The 22,029-nt window shown below is 42.3% G+C and overlaps 1 protein-coding gene across 11 annotated transcripts in view; it reads right to left on the bottom strand.

Annotated features, from left to right (window-relative positions):
• ahdc1 (AT hook, DNA binding motif, containing 1) overlaps nt 1–22,029 on the bottom strand; it is a 295,652-nt gene that overhangs the window by 31,790 nt on the left and 241,833 nt on the right. For all 11 annotated transcript variants that reach the window (XM_063034908.1, XM_063034900.1, XM_063034904.1 and 8 more), the window contains one exon: nt 6,992–7,030. The gene's annotated coding sequence lies outside the window, so the exon portion shown is untranslated. The remainder of the gene's footprint in view (nt 1–6,991; nt 7,031–22,029) is intronic.

Below are 22,029 nucleotides of genomic sequence, written 5' to 3'. Positions count from 1 at the left end.
TAGGGATGTTTTTAAGTTTTGCCTTTTTTGGAACAAATTAATATTCTCATTAAAGGGCTATAACTTACTCCAGTAATGCAGTGTATAACATGAACATATTTACCCAAATATTTTAGGGAGTTAGCCAACCAGAGGTTTTAAGACATTTACAATGTAGGTCAATCGTTAAGGAGACTATTATTCAAAGAAACATTACAATGCCTGTTCCCTTCATTTCAAGTCTCTTTTACAAACAATGGTTAACTAAAGGATTCCTGTCGAAGGAGGTTAGAGCTTCTGAGGTTCATCAGGAGCATGATTACATCTAGTCAAATATTGGGAATGGGAGGCACAGCTTTGAAATCTTCTGTGCAGAGTGATAATAGAAGCTGAGAAAAATTCATTCAGCTGGGTGTGCCACAGCACGGTTCTAAAAACCACCCAGCCTTCTGCACAGCGTGCTCAGAGTCCTCACTTATACTCCTGGATGCCCACAGCTGCGTGATCTCAGAGCTACAAACTCCCCCAGTGCTTCTGCTTCTATGAATACGCTTCCACGTCGAACGCTCAGCCTCAAACAGTTTCTCACTGGTACCCACCAGGGAAAAGTGGGGGTTAGTCCTCCCATTCTCTTGAAAGGGAGCAAGTGGAAGCGGTATAAAAATAAACTCTAGCTTTAGGCATTTGCTTTCTGTCGTCTTTACCTCTGTGCTCTCATATTTTGGGACCTGGTCACTTCCTTACTTATACTGACCCAGGAGGTGGCTATTTGGCCCATCGGGTCCATCCTGGCTCCCAGTCTAGCAAACCCATCAGTCATCATGCCTCCCTGCTTTTCTCTTGTCAACTTTCTGAGGAAGAAATCTGTCTTTGAACACTGGTTCGAAGTAGATGTCTTCTCTCTCTTAAAGTGCTGGCCACCACACCTTGCTTCTCGATAACGTTATTGCCAATTGGAGGGCAGTTTAAGGAGTCGAAAGTTACAAATTTCTAATTCACATCTTCAGCCTTACCCCTCTACATAGAACATATAAGAGTACAGCACAGTATGGGCCCTTCAGCCCACAATGCTGTGCTAACTGAGATAAAACTATTCCACCATCAATCTAACCCAACCTGGGATCCACCAGTTAATAGTAGGGGTCCATGGCATAAAAAAGTTGGGAACCCCTTTTCTAAGGGATGTTCTTGTATTCTGAGTCTGTGCCCTCTGGTCCAAGACTGCTGCATTGTGTGATTGAAATTAGCCCTTCCCCAATTTGAGATCTTAACTCTGGGTCACCTTATCCTTTCCCATGACTACCTTAAAACATACTCATTTGTAGTCATTGTCCACCAAGTTCCCTTCAAAGGGTGGTGAAAAACAGCTTTGAAGGTAGGTGTAAAACAGATTCTCGACAATGGAGGGGGGAATGTGGGATTGAGATCACAGTCTGATCAGTCGCACTCAGTGACGGGTGGGCAGGTAGGATAAGAGCACCAACTCCTGTTTTAACACAGGTTAGTTGTCGTAAAACTAATAAAAATAATTCAAAGCTTGATCTAATCCTTCACGTCTTACACAGTCCATAACTCTCCATTTCTCTTACACCCATGTGTGCATCTCAGAGCCTCTTATATGTCCCTATTGTTATGTTTAGCAGAGGGTGCCCATCTATCAGCTATCACAGATGATACAATAGCTACCCTCTGTTAAACATAATTCAGAGAGAGCAGCAGCAACTATTCAGAAGGCGAAGAAACTTTCTTGAATGGCGGACAGCATTTGAAATCAACAAAAGACAAGACGATGAACAGAAATGGAAGGCAAATGTGATGAGGCAGCTGAAATGAAGTCAGGTTCAGGGTCTAAACTTTGGACTCTAAAGGGAACATAGTTAATCTAGAGAGCACATAATGGCCAGCCAAAGATACTGACTCAATATTACATTTACCACACTGTTGTGTTTTGGGGATGCAACATCCTTCATGAAACAACATGGGTACTTCAACCTTACCAAGCCTGATCCTAACTCCAGCAAGTCTCTTCTTCAACATACACAAAATGCTGGAGGAACTCAGCGGGTCAGGCAGCATCTATGGTGGGAAATAAACAATTGCCATTTTGGGCTGAAACCCTTCATCAGGACTGGAAAGGAAGGGGGAGGAAGGTCAAAATAAGAAGGTGGGGGGGAGGGGGGGCTCAGTATAGCTGGCAGGTGATTGGTGAGACCAGGTGAAGATGAAGGAAGGAGAGGCGAGATTAAGTAAGAAGCTGGGAGGTGATAAGTGAAAGAGGCAAAGGGCTGAAGAACTGTTTATTCCCTTCCAAATATGCTGCCTGACCTGCCGAGTTCCTCCAGTATTTTGTGTGCATTGCTCTGGATTTCCTGCATCTGCAGAACCTCTTGTATTTGGCCTTCACTTCAACATATTTCGATTCTGTATCTCAGCCCAGCAATCTTCCTCCAGTAATGCCTCCAGTCTGGCACATTTGTGGTTATCCACAAATTTGAACCCTTTTTCAAATGAGGAAATGGATCTAAGTTTGATGTAACTCATCGCTAAGATGATTAGGACCAGTAGCTCCAACCTCATCGAATAATTGTGCCTATTTAAAGCAGCTTAATGCCAGAGGGGGATAGTTCTTACAGAGAGGAGTCTGTGCAAGTGAGAACTGTTGGATTAATTGCTTGGATGGGGGCGATGGACAATACTCACTAGAGTTCTGAAGAGAGGGGGAGACAGGTCTTTTGAAGATACTGAGAGGGATTAACAGGTAATGGGAGACTGCAGAGTGCAAAGTTAGTGATATTGTCCGAGGATAATAAGTTAGCCTGAGCTGAAGAGAAACTCACAAAGAACATAGAATATTACAGCACAGTATAGGCCCTTCAGCTTATGATATTGTGCCAAGATCAACCTAACCCTTCCCTCCTACATAGCTGTCTATTTTTCCATCATCCATGTGCCTATCTAAGAGGCTCTTAAATGCCCCTAATGTATCTGCCTCTACCACTACCCTGCAAGAGCATTCCACACATCGATGGAATGGCAGAGCAGACTTGATGGGCCAAGTGGCCTAATTCTGCTCCTACGTCTTATGGTCTACCAGGGAATTCTCTGTTTGTATTAAAGCCTTGAGATTTGGTACATCTCAGCTTTAAGGTCTCAGTGCAAGAGGCACATCTCCGGTTATGTACCAGGAATGTCAGCCTGGAATGTTCATGGCTCCTGTCTCTGGTACTAGAACCATCTGACACACTGGTCTGTGTGTGGGTGAGAGAGAGGGAGACAGGGGGGGGGGGAAGAGAGCGAGAGAGAGAGAGAGAGAGAGAGAGAGAGAGAGAGAGAGAGAGAGAGAGAGAGAGAGAGAGAGAGAGAGAGAGAGAGAGAGAGAGAGAGAGAGAGAGAGAGAAAGACCCCAGCTGAGCCACGAGCTGACAAAATCAACAAGGTGAGAGGTTTTTCAAAAAAATTCTTCACTACAGGGAGCACAGAAGCTGATGTGGCAGATGTAAAACTGTCCTTTTAGGAAGCTTATACAACACACAGGCAGAGGAGATTCATAAACCTTTCACTGGATCTAAGCCTTTATGCTTTAAAGCAAAAATTCAAAGAGACAAAGACACAAAGGACAAGGTAACAGACCAAAAATATGTGAAGGAGACCTGAAGTGAAGGAGAAACCATCTGATTCTCTGCAACCACCTTGATAGTTTATTGCAAATAAATTGCTTTATAATTAGAACAATTAAATATTAAATTAAGAACAATATTTCTCATATCTAGGATATTTAGATCTAAGTAGTTCAAAAAATATTTAATTCTGTTTTATAAAACTATAACCTCTAACAAGGGAAATGGTTCTTTAGTATAATACATTAATTTATTTTAGGACTGTGAAAATCATTTGATCTCTCCGGTGACTGAGTGTTAAGATGTGGTTATGTGCATTCTCCTTGAGCTTCATTGCCAGTAAAACTTAGCAGCTGTGTTCGTTGGAAGCCCATCCCTAGGGCGTGCTATCCCAAGGAGTTGGTGCATCTTCTAGTGTCCAGTTTCTCTGTGATGTCAGCCCTCGGGGACAGAAAATAGTCTGAATTGACTGAAATGTAAACCCCCTCCAGTACTGTTGTTTGTAAAAATTATCTCAGCCGCAGGCTGTAAAAAAAACTAAATCAACACAAGGCAGATCTTCCCAGAAACTTTGAGGTAACTCATAAAAACTGTAATATCATAATGTAGCAAAATGCTGAAGGAACTCAGCAGGTCAATAAACTGTCAACATTTTGAGCCAATACCCTTCATCAGGACTGAACTAACAAGGCTATATCCTGATGAAGGGTCTTGGCCCGAAATGTCAATCGCTTATTCTTTTCCACAGGTGCTGCCTGACCTGCTGAGCTCCTCCAGCATTTTGTGTGTGTTACTCTGGATTTCCAGCATCTGCAGAATCTCTTGTATTAGTAATACCAGTTTGCACAGGGAAGAAAAAAAGAATAGAAATATTGGGACATAAAGCCACAGAGTGGAGGAACTTGTGGCGGTGCATTTGGGATAGGAATCCATATATCCCAAAAAGTGGGAATCCACCGTTGAGGTAAGTGTGGGCCCATGAGCCTCATTGCCTGAAGCAATGTAGACACCTCTCCATCCCATGACCTAATTGACAAAGGTGAACGGAGCATTGGAGAAGGAATCACCGCAGTAATGGAACAAGAACATTGAAAACCTATCAAGCGACATCTTGAGAAAGAAATATGGATGGAAATGTTTCTTTCAACCTTGAATCGTTTAACTTAGGATACATCATTTAATATGTTAACTTTAGATTCCTACCCTGCTGAATGGGAATTCCTTAATATATGTACTTTTAAAGCTTACTTCAAAGGGATGTGATTTGAGACTGTTCTCTATGTCAGTTCATTGCTGGTGTTATCTGATCTCCTTGGGCTGCTACATATTACAGGCACAGTTCAAATTTAAGGATGAAGTGTAACACAATTTGATCATTGCTACTGAAAACAGCAGTAAGGATACTCAAATACCGTAACCTTTTCACACTTTCCGTTTCTGGGCCATTCAGTCAGGGCGAAGTTTGGGTGGCGTGTCAAGCAATTAAAGGGGGTTAGTTGTGAAAGTATTTATCAACTGGTTAAAGACGTTGCTTCCCTCACCTTCAGGTTTTCATTCCCTCTCCTGAAAGCAGTAGCTAATAATGTGAGATTGTCTGAATGTCAAAATGGGATGTTTTATTTCTCAGTGTTTACTTAGACAAATATTCAAGCATGGGTGGAACCACAGCCCTGTTCTAATAGCCCTGTTCTAATAGCCCTGCTCTTAGGCAGAAGTGTGTATGATGTATTAATTGGTGTTGAGAGGAATCCAGCCTCTGTTCACACATAGTTTTAGACATTAGTGGATTATGATTAAAAATATCTGACTGACACTCCCCCCAAACTTTTGGTTTAAGGAAATTTTAACACTTCCAAAGATGGAAGTGTTAAAGTTTCCTTTAACCAGAAGTTTGGGGGCAGCATGGTGGTGTAGTGGTTAGCACAGCACTTCATAGCACAGGTGATCCCGGTTCAATTCCTGCCGCTGCCTGTAAGAAATTTGTATGTTCTCCTTATGACTGCGTGGGTTTCCTCCGGGTGTTCCGGTTTCCTCCCACAGTCCCAAAGATGTGCTGGTTGGTAGGTTAAATGCTCATTGCGTATGGTCCCGAGATTAGGTTGGGTTTAAGTCAAGGGGTTGCTGGGCGGTGTGACTTGAAGGGATAGAGGGGCCTACTCCATGCTGTATGTTAATAAATATAAAAATCAGTCAGATATTCTTACCATAGCCAACACTGAACCAGGCTGTGAAAAAAGACGCAGAAGGAAGAGATTCATCCTTCCCTGCAATGCCTGTCAAATGGAGTGCTCAGAATTTGGCTGTATTGACTTCACCCCAGTCCAGAAGATGAGGAAAGTACAACAGAGGATGAATGTCTACCATTCAGCCCTTCTAGTATGGACTGGATCAGCACTACACCAGGTCCCTATTTACTAGGGTCTTAAATCTCTATTAAACGGAGTCTAAATGATGCTTATAAGGAAAATGGGGGTGTATCTCACTGTATTAATACACAATTTACAGAAGAATAAACCTTGGCTGCAGGCATTTGGAACGGGCTTGCCCAATCTGTTGAGTTTGCGAATAGCTGTCACACAAGTTACTGGGCGAATTGGAACTGCTGATTGAACTCATTAAAAGGAATAATTACAGACCCTCTGGAGCAAGGGTCCATATACCCCTGATAACCTGGACCTAATGTTTTTGCTAGATGGCTTGCGTGAAATCAAAATTAAAAATGTTTAACTGGAATGAGCAGAGTAAAATCTATGAGCATGTGCAGATTGGATCATTAGTGTTTGGAATATGCTTGTTTTCTTTAAAAAAATTAATTCCCCCTTCACATGAAGTATCGTTCGTTCTTAGATGAACAACTTCTCCGCTGGCTCTCTGCGCAACCCCAATCAGGTATCCCACCTTTCCCTATCCGAAGTGAAATTGCATTTTGGTTTCAAATGCTTCTCATCAACATCAGCATTGATTTCAGAATCACTGAAATGGTAAATCAAATAAACTCACTCAAATCAAACTAACGCTGCTTAATAATCAGGTTAACTTATGAAAAATTTTCATTAGCAAGGTCGATACAAAGTATTGAGAGTTGAGTACTTGGAAGCTGGTATACTGTATGAAATCTTTCTTGTTGAATTGGAAGTTATTTTAAAGATACTCCTAGGAATCAGGTAACTTAAAATGAAAGAAAATAGCATAAATTGTTTGTTGTATCATAATTTGCCAATTTTTTAACGTTTTGTATGGAGGTCCAAATTTTAAAGTCATTAGACATATTACAATCAAAGAGTGTCAATTTATTTAACAATGTTAAGAAACAACACCCCCCCACCCCCAAATGTGGCACTGGGAAATTAACATTGACTCAAAAGACTTGCATAGAAAAATGGGAATACCCTTACCTTTAATTGTGACATTGCTCCTCTATTTTCAGTACATTCCTAGGAATGAAAAATAACATATAATGGACAGCATTAATACAGAAATAGTTTTAAAATCTCATAAAGATGCACAGATCAGAATGCAGATTTAACTGTATTGGACTTTGGATCAACTGCATCAGGGTAACAGACACTAGAACAGGAGATATTCAGTGAGTCGAGCAGTATCTACGGGGGAGAAACACTGCATTAGGATTTCGATTAGATTTCCCTGTTGGAAATCACTGTTAGATGAGTTAATGTAAGACTAAAGTTGTAGCTGAATCATTTGTACTTTTACTAAAGTTGTAGTTTAATCATAATTTGTACTTTATTAACAAACTCATGTATTTTCACTCGCTCTCCGCGATGTTCACTCCTCCCTCAGTGGGGCTGAGGCTGTGGGACTGCCCCGGCTGCTGTGGTTCGTGTCGGCGAACTTCGCGGCGATTTGCCCCGCATCTATGATGAACTGAGACAGAGGTTTTGGGCCTACTCCGAGCTGTTCCAGGGATTCGGAACTAAGGACTCAACTTGGTTTGGAACGCTGTTGCTCGCTTCTATTGTTTGCATGATTTGTGTTTTTTTCTTTTTCTCTGTGTATTGGGTGTTGGTCTTTACTTTTTAAAATTGGTATTTTAGGATTTCTTGTTTTGTGGCGGTCTGTAAGCAGACAAATCTCAAGGTTGTATAATTTATACATACCTTGATAATAAGTGTTCATTGAATCTTTGTATTTTTCACAGTATGTGGTGGTTCATCCCCACTCACTGGCAGAAAGCTGTATAGCAGTTTAACTAAGTTTATCACCTTTCTCATTTTTCATTGGCTAAGTATCAGCACATTGCCCACATGATGTAATTGTGCAACCAGTAATTGGTTTAGTTTATCTAAGGAATTTCTCTTATCTTGTTTATAAAAGTGCTTGATTTTTGAGAAGTGCTGTCAATTCTCCTGGTCACCTTTGCTTCTTAGCTCTCTACTTAGTTTCAAATATCTGCTTGTACTTTAAGATAAATAATCGTTAAAAATTAAGACTGCTCGCCATTCTTGACTCCTGGAAGAACCCAAAGGATCAGAAAATAAACAGAGATCCAACAATTTGGTGCCCAAACACAAGACAATTACTTGAAGATAAACCAGACAAAGAAAGGAAGTTTTAAGAGCACAACTGTGAGGTAAGACAATTCCTAGGGATGAAAAGTAACACATATGATGGACCGCTTTAATACATAAATAGTTTAAAATCTCATAAAGATGCACAAGTCAGAATGCAGATTTAACTGTATTGGACTTCTGCATTAACTACATCAGGGTAACAGACACTAGAACTGGAGGAACTCAGTGAGTCGGGCAGTATCTACGGGGAACAGCCACAGCTTTAAGATTTCAATTAGATCTCCCCCACTACCACTACATACACATCACTTTATGGTCATACCATCAGTTTATCCCCGCAAGCAGCCAAAGTGCTACACCTGCTCATTCACCTCCTTCCTCACCTCCATTCAGGGCCCCAAACAGTCCTTCCAGGTGAGGCAACACTTCACCTGCGAATCTGCTGGGGTCGTCTATCGTGTCCGGTGCTACCAATGTGGCCTCCTCTACATTGGTGAGACCCGTCGCAAATTGGGGGCCACTTCATCCAAGCACCTCCACTCCATTTGCCAAATGCAGAACTTCCTGATGACCAAGCATTTTTAATTCCCATTCCCATTCCAACATGTCAGTCCATGGCCTCCTCTTATGCCAAGATGAGGGCACCCTTAGGGTAGAGGAGCAGCATCTTATATACCATCTGGGTAGCCTCCAACCTGATGGGATGTATATCGATTTCTTCTTCTGGTAAAAAAAAATCCCTCTTCCTCCTCTCATCTTCTATTCCGTACCCCTTCTCCTCACCTTCCTATCACCTCCTCCTTCTCTTTTTCCTATAGTCCACTCTCCTTTCCTATCAGATTCCTTCCTTTCCACCCCTTGACCTTTCCCACCAACCTGGCTTCACCTATCACCTTCCAGCTATCTTCCTTCCCTTCCTTTCCACCATTTTATTCTGGCATCTTCCCCCTTCCTTTCCACTCCTGAAGAAGGATCTCAGCCTGAAACATCGACTGTTTATTCATTTTAATAGATGCTGCCAGACCTGCTGAGTTCCTCCGCTGTGAGTTACTTATACAGTGTTTTATAAGATCGCTCTTATGTTCATATTTATTGTGTTTTTTGTGTTTTTTATGGTTTTTGTGTTTTTTTATACAGCATCAGAGCCAGAGTTACAATCATTTCCTCCTCCTTTATAGGCATGCACTAAAGAATGACAACAAACGATCTTGAATCTATATCTCCATATCCAATATCTACAGTCTCTGGAGTCTCCGTTCGAGGCAATGGGACAGAGATTCAACATTAAATCATTGGGCTAAGAACATGTTAGATTCCATTATGAAAATTCAGCTCATTAAAGTCAACAGAACCCAATGGCTTAGATTGAGGCAGACGATGTAAACAAGGCTGTTGCCGGGTCGGGAGGACCTGAGTTACATGGAAAGATTAAATAGGTTCGGACTTTATTCCTTGGAAAGTAGAAGGTTGAGAGGAGATTTGATAGACGTAAACAAAATTATGAGGGGTATACGTAGGGTAAATGCAAGCAGACTTTTTTACACTGAGCAACACACACAAAATGCTGGAGGAACTCAGCAGGCCAGGCTGCTTCTTTGGAAAGGAATACAGTCGACGTTTCAGGCCAAGACGTCTCGATGACGGGTCTCGGCTTGAGATGTGGACTGTATTCTTTTCCAAAGATGCTGCCTGGTCTGCTGAGTTCCGCCAGCATTTTGTGTGTGTTGCTTGGATTTCCAGCATTTGCAGATTTTCTCTTTTTCCACCGAGGGTGGGTGGGACTACAACTAGAGGCCATGGGGTAAGGGTGAAAAGTTTAAGGGAAACATGAGAGGAAACTTCTTCCCTCAGATGGTTGTGAGCGTGTAGAACGAACTGCCAATACAAGTGATGCATGCAAGCTCGATTTTAACATTTAAGATGTTTGGATAGGTGCATAGATGGTAGGGGTATGGAGGGTTATGATCTAGGTTCAGGTTGATGGGAATAGACAGTTTAATTGGCTTAGCATGAACTACACGGGCTGAAGTGACTGTTTCTGTGCTGTATTTTCCTATGACTATGACTCTGAGAGTCCATTTCTGATTTCAGAAGAGGTCCGTGTGCCAGTGACGCCACAGGACTGAATTTCAGAAATGAAGAGAAATACTGTTGCATCATCTCTGGAGAGCATGGCTTGGTCATTGAGTCATAATGCACTACAGTACAAAAACAGGCCCTTTGGCCCATCTAAACCATGCCAACTAATATTCTGCTCAACCTGAACCAAGAACATAGCCCACAATACCCCTTCCATCCACACAAAATGCTGGAGGAACTCAGCAGCCAGGTAGCACCTACGGAAAAAAGTACAGTCGACATTTTGGGCCAAGACTGTTCATCAGGACGTCTTGTCCTGAAATGTTGACTGGACTTTTTTCCATAGATACTGCCTGGCCTGCTGAGTTCCTCTAGCATTTTGTGTATGTTGCCCGGATTTCCAGCAACTGCAGATTTTCTCTTGTTTGTGATTGGACCTCTTCCATCCATGTACCAATCCAAACTTCCCTTAATTGTTGAAATTGACCCGCATCCACCACTTTTGCTGCCTGATCATTCCACATTCTCACCATCCTTATGTTTCCCTTAAACATTTCACCTTTAATCCTTAACCTATGACCTCTAGTTCTAGTCTCACCCTACCTCAGTGGAAAAAGTCTGCTTGCATTTACTCTATCTATACCCCTCATAGTTTTGAATACCTCTTTCAAATCTCCCCTCAATCTTCTATGCTCCAAGGAGCAAAGTCCTAACCTATTCAACTTTTCCCTACAACTCCCGTCTTGTAAATTTTCTTTGTACGCTTTCAAATTCTGTTATGATAAGTCTGAGCACTAAGAGTGTGGTTGAAAAGTAATATGCAGTATTTCACCACATATAGACTTAGACCATAAAACAAAGGAGCAGAATTAGGCCATTCAGCCCATCGAGTCTGCTCTGCCATTCCATCAGAGCTGATTTATTTTCCCTCTCAACCCCATTCTCCTACTTGCTTTGGTGCTCTGACTAATCAGGAGCCTTTCAAACTCTACTTTAAATATACCCAATGACTTGGCCTCCAGAGCTGTCTATGACAATGAATTCTACAAATTCATTATACTCTGGCTAAAGAAATATCTTATCTCCATTCTAAAGGAACATCTTGAAGGAACTGGGATGACTCTTAGGTCATCATCATTATGTGTCATGTCGTATGACAAAGGAAATCATGGCCTCCATGACCATGACAGTTCAAATTTTGTCATTGCCTTCTTCCGGGTAGTGTCTTTACAAGATGGGTGACCCCAACCATTATCAATACTCTTCCGAGATTGTCTGCCTGGCGTCAGTGGTCGCATAACCAGGACTTGTGATATGCACCAGCTGCTCCCATGGCTTCATGTGACATTGATTTTGGGGGGCGGGGGGGGGGGAAGGCTAAACGAGTGCTATACCTTGCCCAAGAGTGACCTGCAGGCTGGCGGAGAGAAAAATCACCCTGCACCTCCTTTGGTAGAGACGTATCTCCACCCTGCCACCTTCTTTTTTAGATAAGGGTCACAAAACTGCTCACAATATTCCAAGTGTGGTCTGACCAATGCCTTATAAAGCCTCTGCATTACATCCTTACTTTTACATTCCAGGATATAAGGCTGTTAGTGTGAGTGCGATTCCCACTACTGGGTTGAATCTACTTGGAATGATAAGGAGATTCAAGCTCTGGCGATTAGGGGATTGAGTGGATAGCCAAAGACTTTTTCCTAGGGTGGAAATGGTTAAAACCAGAGGGCTTAATTTTAAGGAGACTGGAGGTGAGTGCGTGCGGCATCTGCCAGGGTTGGTGGTACAGATGGATCCATTAGGGATGCTAAGTACGAAATGGATGATAAATAAATAGAGGTATATATGGGAGAGAAGGGTTAGATTGATCTTAGTAGATAAAAGGTCAGCATAACAGCAAGGGCCAAAGGGTCTGTACTGTGTTCTATGTACTATGAAACTGAATGATTCACTAGGGACTGGGGAAAGAGCCGGGGAATGGTATTGAAGGGATTGTTCTTCCAGGAGCCGATGGGATTGACAGGATTGGGGATGGGAATAACTGGATTGTTCTTCTAGGAGCACATGGGATTGACGGGATTGGGATGGGAATAACTGGATTGTTTTTCTTGAAGCCAGCATGACCTCAGAGCTGGAACAATCCTATGACTTTTGACCTTACTTGAAGGAAGTGGCTAAGGTTATCTGAGAGGCTATAATGATAAAATTGAAACAAATACTCCTTTGGACTATTTGGAACCTATTGAATGTTAAAAGGCCTTGATAGAGTGGATGTGGAGAGGATGTTTCCTATGGTGGTGGAATCTAAGATCAGAGGACACAGCCTCAGAATAGAGGGGCATCCTTTTAGATTGGAGCTGAGGAAGAATTTCTTAAGCCAGAGAGCGGTGAATTGTGGAATTTGTTGACCTAGGTGGTTGTGGAGGCCAAGTGATTGGGTATATTTAAGACAGAGGTTGATAGGCTCTTGATTAGTCAAGGCATGAAGGGATACGGGGAGAAGTCAGGAGTTGGGACTGAGAGGGAAAATGGATCGGCCATGATGGGCCAAAGTGGCCCAACTCTGCTCCTATATCTTATGGACTTCGGGAACCTATTGGGTCCTATTCCTGCCCATCTGGGTCTTCTACCCATTATAACTAGAAGTATGAAGACTGTTTGATGGTTCTGGGCCTGTACTCACTGGAGCTTAGAAGAATGGGGGAGGGGGAGAGAGAAATTCTCATTGAAACTTATGGAATACTGAAAGACCTAGACAGAGTAGATGTGGAGCAGATGTTTCCTATAGCTGGGGAGTCTAGGACCAGAGGGCACAGCAATTAAGTATCTATCAACCTCCACTTTAAATACACCCAATGACCTGGCCTCCACAGCCACCTGTGGCCATGAATTCCACAGATTCATCACTCTCTGACTTAAGAAACTCCTCTTCATTTCTAAACGTACATCTCTGTATTCTGAGGCTGTGCCCTCTGGTCCTAGACTCTCCCACCGTAGGAAACATCCTCTCCTTGCCTACTCTATCTAAGCCAGTGGCTCCCAATCTTTTTTATGCCATGGACCAATACTATTACGCAAAGGGTAGATGGATCTCAGGTTGCGAACCCTTGATCTAAGCATTTCAAATGTAACTTTAGAATGCTTTTCAAAGCCAAACACCTTGGCACATCGGTCTCCCCACATGCATCATTTTCTGCAATGAGGTCCACAAATCACAATAGGAGGCTTCACAGCATTAAAATTGTTGTTAATATTCTGTTTTGAGAAGTGCAGTTATTGTGATTGACAGAACATTGCAACTTTCAAGTTCAAGCTTATTGTCATTCAACCAACGTCCATTTCCATTGAAACAACGTTCCTCCAGACCAAGGTGCACAATACAGTACATATAGATCACACATATAACACATAAAGTAATATTACCACAAATAAATTAACCAATAATACATTGCAGAAGCTTGACATTTAGCATATTTTAGTAGGTTATTTGCGGTGATATTTTGTTTTTTGTGCTGTGTGTGATATATGTTGTGTGGGTGCACCATGGTCCAGAGGAATGTTGTTTCACTTGACCATGTCATATGTACAGTCAGATGACAATAAAATTGAACTGGAACACAGAGTCATGTAGTCACACAGTAAGGAAACAGACCCTTAGAATCAGGTTTACTATCACCGGCATATATCATGAAATTTTTTTTAACTTTGTGGCAGCAGTACAATGTAAAATATGATAATATATAGAAAAAATGTGAATTACAGTAAATATATATATAATAGTTAAGTTAAATAAGTAGTGCAAAAAATAGGAAAAAAACATATTGAGGTAGTGTCCAACATCCATTCAGAAATTGGGTGACAGAGGGGAAGAAGCAGTTCCTGAATCGTTGAGTGTGTGTCTTCAGGCTTCTGCACCTCCTGATTGCCCTATCGCTCCATGCCAACCTAGATGTCCATGTAGTACACCAATACCAGCATTTGGCCCATAACCTTCTCAGCATTTCATATCCATACACCTGTCCAACTATCTTTTAAAAATAGTTTTGTATCAGCCTCAGCCACTCCTCTAACAGCTCATTCCATACACATATCACCCTTTGTGTGAAAAATAGTTCAAATTCAAAGTAAATTCACTGGAGGAAGGATATAGATGGGTGGGTTAGTAAGTTTGCGGATGATACCAAAATTGGTGGAGTTGTGGATAGTGTAGAAGACAGATACAGTGTGATATAGATCAGTTGTAGATATAGGCAGAGAAATGGTAGATGGAGATTAACCCAGATAAGTGTGAGGTGCTGCACCTTGACAGGGCAAATGCAAGGAGACAATACACTGTTAAGGGCAAGACCCATAACAGTGCTGCTGAGCAGAGAGATCTTGGGATCCCTGGCAGGATGGTTAAGAAGGCTTATGGAATGCTTACTTTTATTGGTTGAGGCATTGAGTGCAAAAGTCAAGAGGTTTTGTTGTAACTTTATAAAACTCTGGTTAGGCCAAATCTGGAGTATTGCCTACAGTTCTGATTGCCTTACTATAGGAAGAATGTTGAGTGTTTGGAGAGGCTTGCAGAAATGGTTTATCAGAATGCTGCCTGGTTTAGAGGGGATGTGCTCTCATGAGAGGCTGGATAAACTTAGGTTGTTTTCTCTGGAATGGCAGAGGCTGAGAGGAGATCTGATAGAGATAATTCAGAAGATGTGTTTCTCCCCCACACCACAACTGAGTTTCCAGAATGACAATCAATCAGCTGATTGATAAGTATAGAAAGGCCAAGCATTTGGAAGACACATCACAATCGTCAGCGCACTGCTGGTGTCTCCTTGCATGGTGACAAAACATTTCCAAGATCGGAGAACAACTCAACCCAACTACCTGATAGAGGTTTACAAGATTCTGAGAGGCATAGATGGAGTAGAGAGGGAGGGTCTTTTTCCCAGGGTAGGATTGTCTAATACCAGAGGGCATGCATTGAAGGTGAGAGGGGGCAGGTTCAAGGGGGATGTGAGGGGTAAGATTTTAACTCAGAGAGTGGTGGATACCTGGAAAATGCTGCCTGGTATGGTGGTAGAGGCAAATAAATTAGAGGCTTTTAAGAGATGTTTAGATGAATATGAGGTAGATGGTGGGGGGTGGGGGGGAGGGGATATAGATATAGTGTAGGTAGGAGGGATTTGGTTTTAGAGATTTTTAGATTTACTTTTTAGCTGGTTCAGCACAACATTGTTCCTGTGCTGTATTGTTCTATGTCCTATGTACATAAATGTCACTGTTTACGACTTGTAAAAAAAACATAATTCCTCCAACTCCTATTAAATCCTTTCCCTCTCACCTTAAACCTGTGCCTTCTGGTTCTTGATTCCCCAACCCTGGAAAAAGACTGAGTGCATTCACCCTATCTATTTCCCTTATGGTTTCAGTCACCTCCACAGAATCATGACTCAGTCTCCTATGCCCCAAAGAATGATGTCCTTATCGGTCCAACCTCTCCCTATAACTATTTGTGGTTCTATGACTATTTATTATTTATGGTGCAACTGTAACGAAAACCAATTTCCCCCTGGGATCAATAAAGTATGACTATGACTATGACTAACTCAGTTCCTTAAGTCCTGGCAACATCCTTGTAAATCTTTCTACATTAGTAACATCTTTTCAAGGATGTTTAGACAATCCCTTTTTTATTTTTTTACTTACTGAGATACAGCGGGGATTAGGCCCTCCCGGCCCTTCGAGCCACGCCACCCAGCAATTTCCCAATTTAACCCTAGCCTAATCACAGGATAATCTACAATGACCAATTCACCTACCAACTGATACGTCCTTGGACTGTGGAAGGACATCGGAGCACCCGGAGGAAACCCATGGGGTCACAGGCAGAACGTACAAACTCCTTACAGGCGGTATCGGGACTTGAACCCAAGTCACTGGTACAGCAAAGCATTGTGCTAACCACTATGCTGCCTTTCCAGAGAATTTTCTGCCATAATTTTGCTATCTAATGAAATAATGGCAGAAATTTCCTGACACACCAAATCAGGCAGCACTTGCAGAAAGAGGAATAGTTAACAGCTCATTTCTGTAACTTTATATCAGAGTTGTTCTAACTGCACACTCTCCTCTTCTATCAGATTCCTTTGTTTTCAGCCGTTTACCACTTCCACCTATCCCCTCCCATCTCACTTCACATCCCTCCTCCACCCATCACTGACCCTCTCTCCTGGCTTCACCTAACACCTGCCACCTTGTACTCATTACTCCTCACCCCCCCACCCTCTTGTTCTAGCTTCGCGCCCCCCCCTTCCTTTCCAGTCCTGATGAAGAATCTCAGCCCAAAATGTAAACTGTTTATTCCCCTCCATAGATGCTGCCTGACCTCATGAGTTCCTCCAGCATTTTGTGTGTGTGCACGTGCACGTGTGCGTGTGCATGCATGTTTGTTTTGCTCTGGATTTCCAGCATCTGCAAAATCTTTTGTGCTCTTGTAAATTGTTCTAGTTCAATAACATCCTTCCCAAAGCAGGGTGATCAGATCATCTGTTTTAATGAAATAATGGCAGAAAATGCCGGGCACACTAGCTCAGGCAGCATCTGTGGAAAGAGAAGCTGTTAGCAACTCATGTCTGAGACTTTTCATCAGAATTATTTTAATTATTTCGGCTGAGGAGGAGGTATTAGCCAGGCTCTTGTTCTTAGACATTGCTCAATGGGATCTCTTATCTGAGAAAAGGAACACCGCCTTGCTTCAATGTCCTATCCAAAAAACCACAGCACGGGTTGTGTAGGATTTTCTGCACTGGATTATCAGCCTGAACTTCTTTGCTGAGATGTCTCTGGAATGGGACCCCAGGTCCTCAAACAATTTTTATGCCATGGACCGATATCATTAAGTAAGACCCCCAAGTTGGGAAACCCTGCAACAGAGGCACTGGGCCAGAGCAGAGTGCTGGATTTGTTTTTCTTTATGAACATAAACTTTATTTATAATCTTTCAAGAATCATAAGACCATAAGACATAGGAGCAGAATTAGGCCATCTGGCCCATCGAGTCTGCTCTGCCATTCAGTCATGGCTGATCCTTTTTTTCTATCTCCTCCTCAACCCCAGTTCCCGGCCTTCTCCCCGTAACCTTTGATGCCATGTCCAATCAAGAACCTATCAATCTCTGCCTTAAATACACCCAACGACCTGGCCTCCACAGCTGCATGTGGCAACAAATTCCACAAATTCACCAGGCGAAAGAAATTTCTCCGCATCTGTTTTAAATGGACGCCCCTCTATCCTGAGGCTGTGCCCTCTTGTCCTAGACTCTCCCACCATGGGGAACATCCTTTCCACATCTACTCTGTCTAGGCCTTTCAACATTCGAAAGGTTTCAATGAGATCTCCCCTCATCCTTCTGAATTCCAGCGAGTATAAACCCAGAGCCAACAAACATTCCTCGTATGATAACCCTTTTATTCCTGGAATCATCCTTGTTTAGCTCCTCTGGACCCTCTCCAATGCCAGCACATCTTTTCTAAGATGAGAGGCCCAAAACTGTTCACAATACTCAAAGTGAGGCCTCATCAGTGCCTTACAAAACCTCAGCAAAACATCCTTGCTCTTGTATTCCAGACCTCTTGAAACGCATGCTAACATAGCATTTGCCTTCCTCACCACTGACTCAACCTGCAAGTTAACCTTTAGGGTGATCTTCACAAGGATTCCCAAGACCCTCTGCATATTAGATTCCTGGATTTTCTCCCTGTTGAGAAAATAGTCCGCACATTTACTTCTACTACCAAAGTTCATGACCATGCATTTAAAGTAGTATTTCATTTGCTACTTTATTATTCATTCTCCTAATCTGTCTATGTCCTTCTGAATCCTACCTCTTTCCTCAACACTACCTGCCCCTCCACCAATCTTTATATCATCTGCAAACCTGGCAATAAAGCCATCTATTCCATCATCTAAATCATTTATATACAACATAAAAAGAAGCAGTCCCAACACCGACCCCTGAGGAACACTACTAGTCACTTGCAGACAATAATACTCATTGAACAATAATACTGGATAATATCATGATAGAGTTGTAAGGAACTGCCTATCAAAGTTATACAACAGCAATATTGACAGATACATCACTGTTTTTATTGATCATTATTGCCAGGACTTGAGGACCTGAGTTATAAGGAAAAGTTGCATTGCTTTGGACTTCTTTCACCAGTGTTGGAAAATAAGGGATAGAGGAATTCTAAATTATGAGGACTATAGATAGGATAAATGCAAGCAGGCTTTTTCCACCGAGGCTGGGTGAGTTTAGAACTGGAGGTCATAGGTTAAAAGGGCGAAAAGTGAAATGCTTAAGGGAACATGAGGAGGTGAAAATATGGAACAAACTGCTAGCAGGGGTGGTGGTTGCAGGTTCAATTTCAACATCAAAGAGAAATTTAGACAGGTACAGTATTGTGCAAAAGTCTTAGGCACATGCAGGGACACATATAACTAGGGTGCCTAAGACTTTTGCACAGTACTATAGTAATGTACTGTACTGCTGCCGCAAAAAAAATCAAATTTCATGACATATGTGAGTGTTGATAAATCCGATTCTGATATGGGTCTCTCTTGTGGACTGAGAGTGGGAAGGGGGAAAAGAGGGGAGCATCATGATTGAAAAAAGGGGAAGGGACAGGGGAGGGAGTGGGAAGCACCAGAGAGACATTCTGTAATAATCAATAAACCAATTGTTTGGAATCAAGCCACCTTGCCTGGTGTGTTAAGGTTGTGGCGTTATGTGTAAAAATCCCAGAAGATCAGCAGTTTCTGAAATACTCAAACTGCCCATCTGGCACTAACAGCCAAACCCACTTAGATCCCATTTCTTCCCCATTCTGATGTTTGATTTGAAGAACAACTGAACTTCTTGATCCTGTCTGCATGCTTGTATGCATTGAGTTGCTGCCACGTGATTGGCTGATTAAATATTTGCATTAACAAGCAGGTGTTTAGGTGTACCTAATAAAGTGGCCATTGAAGAGTTTTTTTTTGTGTGCCATACTCTGCCAGAGTTTCAGCGACCACTTTTCAAGTAGTTGTCTTGGAGGAAAGATTCTGTGAGTGGTCCCCCTTGCCCTTCTCACAGCGCAGTCTTTTTTTTTATGAGGCCAAGTTGCGAGCTCGACACTCAACCCCGCATAAATGGAAAGTGTGCCCGTAAGCGGCCCGACTGAGTTCGAACTCAGGAACCTTCGCTCCGGAGTCTGGTGCTGATGTCACTGCGTCACCATTGAAGAGTAAGTCAGTGAAAATAAGCCTGATTCTGAATCTAATTCTTCTGAATAGATTTAAATATCTCTCCAAACTTCTGTGGATCAACAGTGGAACAACTGGATGCTGAAATGATGGTTGCCATGGTTATACTGAATCTTTCCAGACTGCAACCTTGGCAGAAGCATTGTCATCTTGTTTTAACAGTTGGTTGACCTCAGTCAGAGACATAAAATGCTGGGGAAGTCAAGGACAACTGAAGTCTAGCAATGAATGAAGTGGATGAAGCTGCCTCAAAGAACCAACAAAGGTCTGAATTCTAGTCATGCAAGTGTGCGTTGGAGGGGCTTACTGGAAAAAGATCAAGATGAGCTGATATTGGTATTGAATCAAAAAGAGTCCTTTAAAATATAAACACAAGAGATTCTGCAGATACACAAAACAGTCTGTACACGCTGGAGATCCAGAACAACACACACAAAATGCTGGAGGAACTCGGCAGGCCGGTCAGCATCTATGGGAAAAAGTAAAGAGTCGACGTTTCGGGCCAAGTCCCTTCATCAGGACTGAAAAGGAAGGAGAAAAGTCAGAAGGCTACAGATGCTGGAAATACACACACACACACACACAAAAAATACTGTAAGAACTCAGAAGGCCAGGCAGCACCTATGCACCTATGGAAAGGAATAAACAGTCGGCATTTCATCAGGACCCACAAAGGGCCCCAGCCAGAATTGTCGACTCTTTATTCCTTTCTATAGATGCTGCCTGACCTGCTGAGATCATCCAGTGATTTTTGTGTGTTGCTCTGATTTCCACTCCTGGAGGTCACTCTTGTCTCTCCGATTAGCATCAATGTGTTTACTTTGTTCACCGATTTGAAGCAGGAGGGCTTCACCTTCAAAGTCAGTTTTCATTGTCCACTGCTAAATGCCTTTGGGAAAGGGGGAATGAGTGTGTACCACAGACCACTGCAGTACTTTGACTGAAGGAGCTCCCCTCTCAAGTGCCGTTGGGAAAGCACCATGTGGTGATTTTACTTATTTATTGAGATACAGCGTGGAAAAGGCCCTTCCGGCCCTTTGGGCTGTATTGCCCAGCTGCCTCGATTTAACCCTAGCCTAATCAATGGACAATATTACAATGACCAATTAACCTACTAACCGATAAGTCTTTGGACTGTGGGAGGAGATCCACATGGTCACAGGGACAATGTACAAACTCCATACAGGCAGGGACGGGAATTGAACATGGGTGTCTGGTACTGTAAAGCATTGTGCTAACCACTACTCTACCGTGCTGCCCCATAATGATGGAACAGTGATATATTTCCAGGAATGGTCAAAGTCAAAGGAAATTTATTATCAAAGTATGTTTCAATCACCATATACTACATTGAGATTCATTTTCTTGCAGGCATTTGTAGGAAAATAAAGAAATACAATGGAGTTTATCGAAAAACTGACAAACACCCAATGTGCAAAAGATGACAGATTGTATATGTGTATATAAAACTATAAGATATGGGAGCAAAATTAGGTCATTTGGTCCATCGAGTCCACTCCACCATTTCATCATGGCTGATCCATTATCCCTCTCAGTCCCAGTCTCCTGCCTTCTCCCCATATCCCTTTATATACATGCACAGTACTGTGCAAAAGTCTTAAGCACCCTAGATTTTTTTATATGGTTTCAGATACCCTGATCTCAAAATCATCAATGCAGTCTGGGATTACCTGGAGAGGCAGAAGCAAGTGAGACAGCCAACGTCTGCAGAAGCTCTGGGGCAAGTTCTCCAAGGTGCTTGGAACAACCTACCAGCCGCTTTTTCTTATAAAACTATACCTAAGAGGACTGATGCAGTTTTGAAGGTGGTCACACCAAATACTGATTTGATCTTTTCTACTGTATACTGTTCTTTATAGTAAACACCAGAATACTCAGAATCTTCCGGAATATACAAATACAACCAAGTCTGGTGTGGACAAATTATTTAAAAAAATTAAAACTAAAAGAGAATGCAACTTTTGCTGGGTAGGAGGAGGTTAAATTTGCTCTCCATGAACTGACAAAACTGTTCAAAGATAATTTAAAGGGTTCCTCTCTGCCACTGGGTATCAAGGAAGTCAATGGCATTAAATTTTAAAAATTCAAGATCCAAGACTGTTTAATGTCATTTCCTGTACATAAGTGTAAAGGAGAACAAAATAATTCTTACTCTGGATCCGATGCAGCACAAGAAAAAACACAATAAGATAATGAAACAATAACTTAAAAATCACAATAAATAGAAATACATGAGATAGCTTATATACATAGATTGATTGTATGCCCATAATGTGCCACTAGGCACAGGAGTGTCTGTGCATAAGGTGCCTCCGACAGGAAACGATAAAGTAATGGTGGTTGGGGGATTAGTGGGTGGAGGTGTTGATCAGCCGTTCTGCTTGGGGAAAGTAACTGTTTTTCAGTCTGGTGGTCGTGGCGTGGATGCTAGGTAGCCTCCCCCCTGATGGGAGTGGGACAAACAGTCCACGCGCAGAGAATTGCCAGATGACCCAAGAGCTGGA

Source organism: Mobula hypostoma, chromosome 28 (assembly GCF_963921235.1).
Source record: "Mobula hypostoma chromosome 28, sMobHyp1.1, whole genome shotgun sequence".
Taxonomy (NCBI): domain Eukaryota; kingdom Metazoa; phylum Chordata; class Chondrichthyes; order Myliobatiformes; family Myliobatidae; genus Mobula; species Mobula hypostoma.
Note: the sequence above shows the minus strand (reverse complement) of the source record. Positions and strands in the feature narration are given on the sequence as shown.